The sequence below is a fragment of the Dermacentor variabilis genome, chromosome 2 (genome assembly GCF_050947875.1).
Source record: "Dermacentor variabilis isolate Ectoservices chromosome 2, ASM5094787v1, whole genome shotgun sequence".
In the NCBI taxonomy this organism is placed as follows: Eukaryota; Metazoa; Arthropoda; class Arachnida; order Ixodida; family Ixodidae; genus Dermacentor; species Dermacentor variabilis.
The window spans coordinates 199433274-199442196 of NC_134569.1; positions in this window are offsets into that span (position 1 = coordinate 199433274).

Here is an 8923-nt window from a genome sequence, read left to right on the forward strand (position 1 = left end):
GTGCCATAATGGTTAAAACTTCAGTTATATTATGTCCTTGTTCATTCTCATGTTTCCTACTGGCTACTCATCTGGGATATTGCTCCTGAGACAAATTTAGACAGGTTTGTAGAGCTGTGCAGTGCACAGCTCTACAAAAAAGAGATTTGCACTGCATTATAAAAAATATAGAACAAAAGGCCAACACAGCACTATTCTTTCCTAAGCTTAACATACTCAAAGTTAACTAGCTGTTCCAAATAATGCTTCCTATGCATAGACAGAAGAACATTCTATGTGACCAGTATATTACTCCCTCCTCATCTTCTCTGCCTGACAATAATACACAGTACCATCTTAGGCATAGCTGACTTAGGACACCAATGTTCAGAAGTAAATATGGGACACAGGCACTTGCTCATCCTAATACCTGATTACCTAGCAATCAAAAATCGTGAAAGTGCTAATATGATTCGCCAATGCAGGTTTGTTTATAGCCTTAACAAAAAAAAAGTTTATCTTTTGTTAAGCTGTTGAATAATGCTTGTCGTGCGATACGTAGTGCTGCTGTGGTCATGTCAGTCCTTTCTATATTCCTTATTTATTGTTTAAACTCTTGCACAATTGGTCAGCATTGTTGTTTGTCTGAATTATTCCTAATTGTTTAGGCTTTACTGAGAATGATGCAAGTATAGATTTCCAACAATTTGTAGCTTCTTGTGTAATTTTTTTTAGTTGCCTTTTGCACAAATTTTGGTTTTCCTCTGTTTCTGTATTGTTTCGCTGTGTTCTTGTTGCTTTCAACCTCTGTGCAATGTACAGGTAGGAGGGCCTTGCTTAGGCAGCTGCATCTGCCTTTAGTCCCTTCATCTGTGTTAATGTATGTCTAAATAAACAATATAAATAAAAAGATATAGATGCAATGCACAGTGTTCAGTGTCTACCACATGGACTGCGAATGTCTTCTGTAAACACTCGCAAAAGACATTGGACAGCTGTGTTTATGCTAAATTCTGCTTGTGTTGTGTTATATTTCCTTAGGAAAAATTGGAATAGAAATATTTTGTTGGTTTCTATAGGTTTCATATTACTGGATAATGAAATGATAAGTCTGATACACTAATGATGCTGATAACCTGTATTGATCTATTGGAGTATAAACTAGACCTGATACAATGATAGCCTGTAGTGGTTTATGAAACAGACTTAGTACACTGATAAAACTAATAGCCTGTATTTGTGTATTAGCTCAACTTCTAGATTGGTGTAGACAGGAATGATGCATACCAAATTGTTTTACGAAGCTTTCTAGGCAAACCCTCCTGGCCTCTGCTCATCGTGGTTGCTGCTGCTGCCTAGCCAAACAGCTGACACATAGGACCACACTTACATAACGAATCTTGGCCTATATATAGCCCCATCTGTACATTCTTACAGATGTGCTAGCAGCCAGCTCTGATCTCTAGGAAATTACACAGTGAAACAACAAATTGTACCAACATCTACAGTACAACGAATATGCAGTTTGGAATGCATATAATTGCTTTATTAAAGCGACACCTTCTGTGCCTCCATTCTCTATGTTGGGCGCGTCCGCTTGGTTTGCTTCTTGCCGAGCACTGCTACCTATACAAGTTTATGTTATGATCACTAATTCTATTGCATCTATTGGGATCTATAAAGCAGTTTATTTGTCCAATACAAGTTCATATCACTGCTTGTATCACTATCACACATTTTATTTGTGTTATAGAACATTGTACTGCCCTGGCACAGCACCGGCAAGAATATTTATAGGACCTGTACACTTGGCCATATGGGACTTGTAGGTTTTCCTATTGGATTTCATATGAGACCAATAGAGATCTTTATTGGAAGATTGTCTAGGGTTTGTAAAGTAGGGATAGATTCATTATTTTTTGCTGGAGGTACTAATTGACACATTGTATTATAAGCAGTTGCAATAAAGCATTGAAAGTTTCACAGTGACTCTATGACACATTGCATGCCTGGAGAGCTACAGGGACTGTAGCATCAACAAACAAGTGATTATTAACATCAAGACTATGCCAGGATTCAACATCTGACTAATGTCCCAATGACATCTAAAGAAAGGCCTAGTTGGTGCATCCATAGAACATCTTTTGGTGTTTCACATGGAGCACTTTTCAGGATCATTTGTGGAGATCCTTAGGATGGAGATCCAAAAGAACAGGCTGGCTTCAGGAAGGGATATTCTACAATGGATCACATCCATGCCATCCATCAGGTAATCAAGAAATCTGCAGAGTATAATCAACCCCTGTAGATGGCTTTCATAGATTATGAAAAGGCATTTGATTCGGTAGAGACACCAGCAGTCATAGAGACATTATGTAATCAAGAAGTACAGGAGGCATATGTGAATATCTTGGGAAATATCTACAAATATTCAACAGCTACCTTCGTTCTCCAGAAGAAAAGTAGAAAGTTACCTATCAAGAAAGGGGTCAGGCAAGGAGATGCAATATCTCCAGTGCTATTCACTGCATGGTTAGAAGAAGTATTCAAGCTATTAGACTAGGAAGGCTTAGGAGTGAGGATCAACAGCAAATATCTCGGCAACCTTTCCCTTGCAGAAGACATTGTCCTGTTCAGCAACACCGCAGATGAATTAAAACCAATGATTGAAGACATAACCAAGAAAGTGTAAGAGTGGGGTTGAAGATTAATCGGTAGAAGACAGGTTGGGTTCAACAGCCTGGCAAGGGAACAAGAATTCATGATCGCCAGTAAGCCTCTGGAGTTTGTACAGGAGTACGTTTATCCAGGTCAATTACTCACAGACGACCCTGATCATGAGAAGGAAATTTACAGAATAAAAATGGGTTGGAGTGCATACAGCAGGCATTACCAAACCCTGACTGGGAGCTTACTACTTCCATTGAAAAGTGTACAATCATTGCATTGTATTGGTGCTAACATATGGGACAAACTTTGAGGTTAAAGAGAAGCTCTAGAACAACTTACGCACCATGAAAAGAGAGGTGGAATGAAAAATGTTAGGCATAACGTTAAGAGATTGGAAGAGAGAGGTCGGGATCAGACAGCAAAGGGGGATAGCCAATATTTTAGTTCGCATTCAGAGAAAGCAATGGAGCTGGGCCGGCCATGTAATACATAGAGTAGGTAACCAGTGGAGCATTAGAGTTACTGATTGGATGCCAAGGGCAGTGAAGCACAGTTGAGGACAGCATAAAACTAGGCGGGGTGATGAAATAAGGAAATTGGCAAGCGCAAATTGGAATCAGCGAACGCAAGATAGGGGTAATTGGAGGTTGGTGCGAGAGGCCTTCGTCGTGCAGTGTACATAAAAATAGGCTGATGATCAATATGAAAATGATCTGTTGAGCCTGGTTACTACATAAAAAGCCCACTGTAAGGTTCTAAATACAATCAAATTACGAACATCAAGCAATTAAAATTTTATAGGACAGGCATTGGTGTATGTGAATTAGTTATGTTATTTCAATACCTTGTGATGGCGTACAGATTTATTGTTTAAATGTTCTATTCATAATAGAGAGTGATTACATTTACAATACTTTTATTTTTCACCAATCTCAAGCTTGATGCTTTGTACAGATTAAAGTGTATACCTAATAACTATGCAAAAAAAAATGTTAGTTCATTCGATTTATCAAATAAAGCAAATGTTTTCACTCATAATCTGCTCTTCCTACAGTGCATGTGCTTGACCGCTTTATTAAGTTCAAGCACTGATGCTGCTAGAACTTTATTTTTTTGGACTTTTAAAAAGAATCTTTCTTTGCCTGCTTTCCTGGGTTTCACGTGGCTGATTGCAGGCTACTGTTGAATTAGTCGCTATCTCAGCGGGTATATTTGCCAATATATACACGAACACTCTCTGTGCCGAATGAAAGAAACAGAAAACGAGGTGATATAAGCCTTGTATGCTGACCAAGTAGGCACACATCTGTGCATATATGACGTGATTTATGAATGCAAAAAGCAGGCATGGCATGAAATAAAAGGGTAGACATGGGACAAGCACCAATGTAAGCTGTTTATTCCACAATGTCGTCATGAAATATGTATATGATAAGCACATGGGCAGACACGTTATTAGAAAGAGAAAAAAAAAGGATTTGATTACTTGATGTATGCCTTGAGGACTCCGATTTCTTTTTCATGCATAGAAATGGAAAGCCCACTAGCACAGTGCTCCCCAGTCTTTTTTATATGCGATCTTTCCAGTAACAAGCAGGCTTGCTCATTGCAGCTTTTCCCGAATTCTTTATTTTTTCTGTTAACATTAATGCATCTAATTATCTTGCAGACAATTTTCATGTTTATCGGATCCTCCTGAAATTGTTAGGGCTGGTCGCATTCCAATTGATGACTTTAAACTTCCAGATGAAGTGATCATCTAATGGGGTCTTGAGACTTTTTAAACATAGTGTTATGTGTAGCTGATGCATTAGGCTATTTACAATATATTTACACATAAGCCTATGATGGTGACCCTTTATCAATCGGGAAGATGTCGTCTTCATCTTGTTCAGTGCAACCACACAACTGTTCCATATCAATAGCAAAAAAATATTGCCAATCTGTTGTAAAGGCTGTTGTTAAAATGTGAGCAAAGTATTATAACATTGCACACAGCAGGAAATTTAAAATCTCATGTCAAAGACAGCAAAAAATAGGTTGCTCTTGCATTTGCACTGTCATCAAGCAACGTCAGTGCAAGCGGCTGATCCCACCAGCACTTCATATTGGCTGATTTTGGGATTGCGAGAGCATTCTCAGAAATACATTACTGATTATTTTTAGTTAAAACCTATACATGTATGACACCTCAAAAACAGAGGAAAATAATTTATTCTTTGCACTGCCGGTCTACATGTGGTGTACAAGAGGATAGTGGCATTTTGCATGGCATAGACTAGGGCAGCCGCTATGGGGTGCCACAGCAAGCCCTTTCACTACTGAGACACTCAACTTTAGGGCACGGCTTTTTCCTCTAGGCTTCTTCTCTGTGTAGCTTCCAGCTTGCTAGCCGAGATGAAAAGAGAGAGAAAGCCATGTATCGATGCGTTAACTCCACTAATATGTGAAGGATTTGAACAAATTTTGTGGCAAGAGATTCCTGATATGTCCTTTAATAATGAGGCCATCCTATGATTCGTTGGAAAATGGTTTGAGGGCCCCTTTAAGATCACTAGGAGCACTGCCAGATGTGGATTATACTTTTCCTTCTTTTATGCGTTGCATGTTGCAATCACTCAGTTGAGCCCTTGGGCGCGGCCGGGCAGCCACCATTGGGGGTATGAACCACTATGGTGGCTCATACCCCTACACTAGAGTTTTATGCATTGCATATTGCAATCGCTCAGTTCAGCCCTTGGGCGCGGCCGGGCAGCCACCATTGACCTTTAGCGCAACCACGTGACGTGACGTCACGACAGCCGGAGGAAAAGCTGGGCCCCAACACAATATGCAACGCTTTCTTGGCTTAACCAAGCTAAGCCTGGCCATTTTTTAACTTTATTAGTGATTACACATTTTAGAAGTATGAGTACAATGTGCCACATAATGATAACAGAGGTCATTCTTAATATTTACTGCTGTGTAATAGCCTTAACATTGTATTTAATGCACATACACTGTCTGAGTGACCACGTCATTGTGGTATATGTCATGCAGGAAATATGTGAATTACAGACAGGTCTGGCAATGAACACTTGCTTGTGTACCAGAAAAATATGATTTTGATGCAATTAATTCAGTACCTGAATCCTACTTTCTAATTACATTGAGAGAGGTCACTTTATAGATGAAATTTTCCTTCTTTCTTTCCCCTTTCTTTTTCTTATAGCAGAAGTTGTTCATCAAAGGGCTCAATAACTTTTTTTTTAATATTTCGTTGCAGCTAAGCATGCTCTATGAGAACCGGCTAGTTGGTCTTGCGTGATAATTAAGAAAACATTGTGCAGAACAATAAAAAAAACAAGAAAGATGACAAACACTACCTCAGTGTATATCTCTTTTCTTGCATTTGTGTTCTAATATTCGACGTTGTAAAGTTGAAAGGACAACAAATAAGACTTGTTTTCAAGGGTTAAATGTTTATTAACCCCAAATACTGCAAATTTAATGAAGACATGGCTGATGAATGGGTATCATTCACAGAAAATAATTTACGACAGAAGGTACGATGACATATATATATCACGCTCGGAAAATATTAAAACTACGTTTACACACGCAGAGAGTGAAGTGGTATTGCATTCTCATTCAAGTTATATAATGACAATCACTATTCCAAAAAAAAAAAAAGAAAAAGCCATCGCATCAGTATCTCTTCTACAAGTAATTTTCTGTCTCAGTGCACGAAAACCTAATAGCAACCTACACTGCAGTCAACTGTGATGTATACATGTCACGCACTTCAAAATTCGTCACGAACACTTGCTGACACCAGAACTGAAATATGGGCCAAATGGTCACAATTCATATTAGTTGCGCAGAAAACAGACGGATGATGGTGGTGTCATCCACTCCTTACCCGTATGGTACTTGTATTTTGTGCACAATTCTCACGGTATCTGACCGTGGGCTTGCCCGAATTACTAGGATTCTGCGTGCCCAAAGAGGCACGAAATGCATGATGGAAATTTGTTCATCGACAAAATGCTTTCCTATTTTGCAAGGTCCCTTGGTTACAGAAAGATAGCGAGGAAACGTATATATGCATGCTATATCGACCGTCAATGCATACTGGTGTGCGACTTATGCATTTTCGAGCAGTGGATCGTGAGCAATGTCTCTACGTAGTGTTTAAGCGCAAAATGGCATCCAGTTTTATCAGAAGACGCACTCACAACTAAAACGAGCAACACACGCCGCAATACACGAATTATCTGTGCCGGCACCATGCAGTCGGCGGCGCAGTGCCACCACGACTCTTTCGAAACCCCCAATCGATAGCAGGCGATATGTAGTGCCACTTCATGGATACAGTACAGTTCCTTGAAAGCTTGCCTATCTTCGTAACAGCAACGTTATTCGTACTAGCAGATCCTACACAGTACTAAGCACGCACAACACGGCCACTAGGAACCACAGCGATTCCCCACTGCGTGCACGCGCGTGTAAACGCCGACAGTCATTTTCGATTTTAAAACACGGCGTCAAGTAAAACGACTTATCTATTTAAACGCAGTATAATTAACAATAAAACCGAAATATTAGCGTTTCATGTCTCTTATGTTAAACTTTTTTTTTGTGACGTCATCATGCGTGGCAGCAGCGAACCCCACTTGGGGTCGTCTGCTGCCACGTGCGTGCACCCATCGCCGGCCTAAATTTTTCGCAGGAGTGTAATCGTTGACATTTTGTTTTTGTAAGTGTTTAAAATGCTTTACACTTGGTTAGAGTAATACTAGCTCTTTCTTTGGCTGGTTAAGCTCTGCGCCAACGGGTGGCATGGACCGTGGAGACCGATCAGGCAGCTCACGTACGTCTACGCTAAAGTTCCTTCATCGGCTTGAGTTTATGCCTCCACCGTTCCGTCGAAACTTCAGCTAGTGTGTGATTACCGGAATACCAGACACGTTCGGCGCTACGACAGAATGCTCGCAACGCACGCTGATTCGATAGCTCTCGCTTGGGGTCGCACGGCCAAGCGGCTAGCGGAGAGGTTTCGCGCGGGCGGGGGCGGCCCTCCAAAACAACCGGAAATGGACGATGTGACGTCGCATCGTGACACGGAACCAGTGAAGGCGGAGCTTAGGCCCAATCGCTCGGCGAACGAGTTGAGGAAGAAAAAAATGGCTAGGGAGGAGGGCAACTTCTAATCGCTTGTAACTCCATTAATATGTAACGCTTCACTTAAATTGTGGTACGGATGTTCTACTTGAGCTGTACCCTACGCGTCTACAAAATTTGTCGAAACCATTTCAGGGGCCCTTTAACTACGACTACGCGCTTCAACACCTCTGTCCAGTAAGCGGTCTCAGTGACAAGATGCTTAACCAGCTCCTTGTCAATTGTGCTGCTCGAGTCGAGCGAGCCATGCTGCCACGTATATAGTTCCGGTGCTCGACGCTATTTTCATGTGCGCAAATCTTTTCTTCCGCTCGTTTCCAATCAGAAAAGCCGTGCATGGTGAAAGCACTGGGGTTGCTTGAAATCGAAAATAATTTGCACATTAAACAGCAAACGGTACCTTTGGACTTCGAGTACATTAGCCGGTGTCGCTCGTACGCCTCCCTATTTACAGCCTTTCGTACGAAAAGATGAGGTGACATTTAGCGTTTCTGAGTTTTGTATTGCCTTTTGGAAGATGGAAAATTTTCTGCCCGATTTGGAAAATACAATGGCCCTTTCTCAAGGCATACACTCCGAAAGCTGTCAGTAATAACGTCCGGCCACTTGGCAGGGTCACTTCGGAGATCTTGCAACGTACCTCTTGCTGCAGGAGTGTCTGTACTTCTCTGTTGCCGCAACGAGAAGCCATCTCATTCGTCCTCTCAAGGCACACTTTGTGCGTGGGAACATGATTATTTGAAGCCAAACTAACAGGAAAAAACTGAGTCGGTTCTTGGAGTGTTGTTTCTTGGCGCTCGTTAGTAGAAGGAGGCTGGCTCATCGGGGAGGTTTGGCACCTGTTGATCAGCAGTTGTAGAAATTGGGCGTGGCGGACAGGACACCTGGAGCTCTGTGGCACGGGCCCGGCCGAGTAGCATAGACGTTGCTGACTTAGGAACAGGACAGAGCTCGGTTAGCGTCGGTTGCTCGGAAATATGGACCGAGGTTGGCATCATTTTCACAGGATCCAGACAACCAAGATGAGTCAAACCTTGCTTCTTGCCAGGAAACCGTGGTGATGGAGCTGGCAAGTCCTCCACAAAAGCACAGTCGGTACTATTGGGAGTTT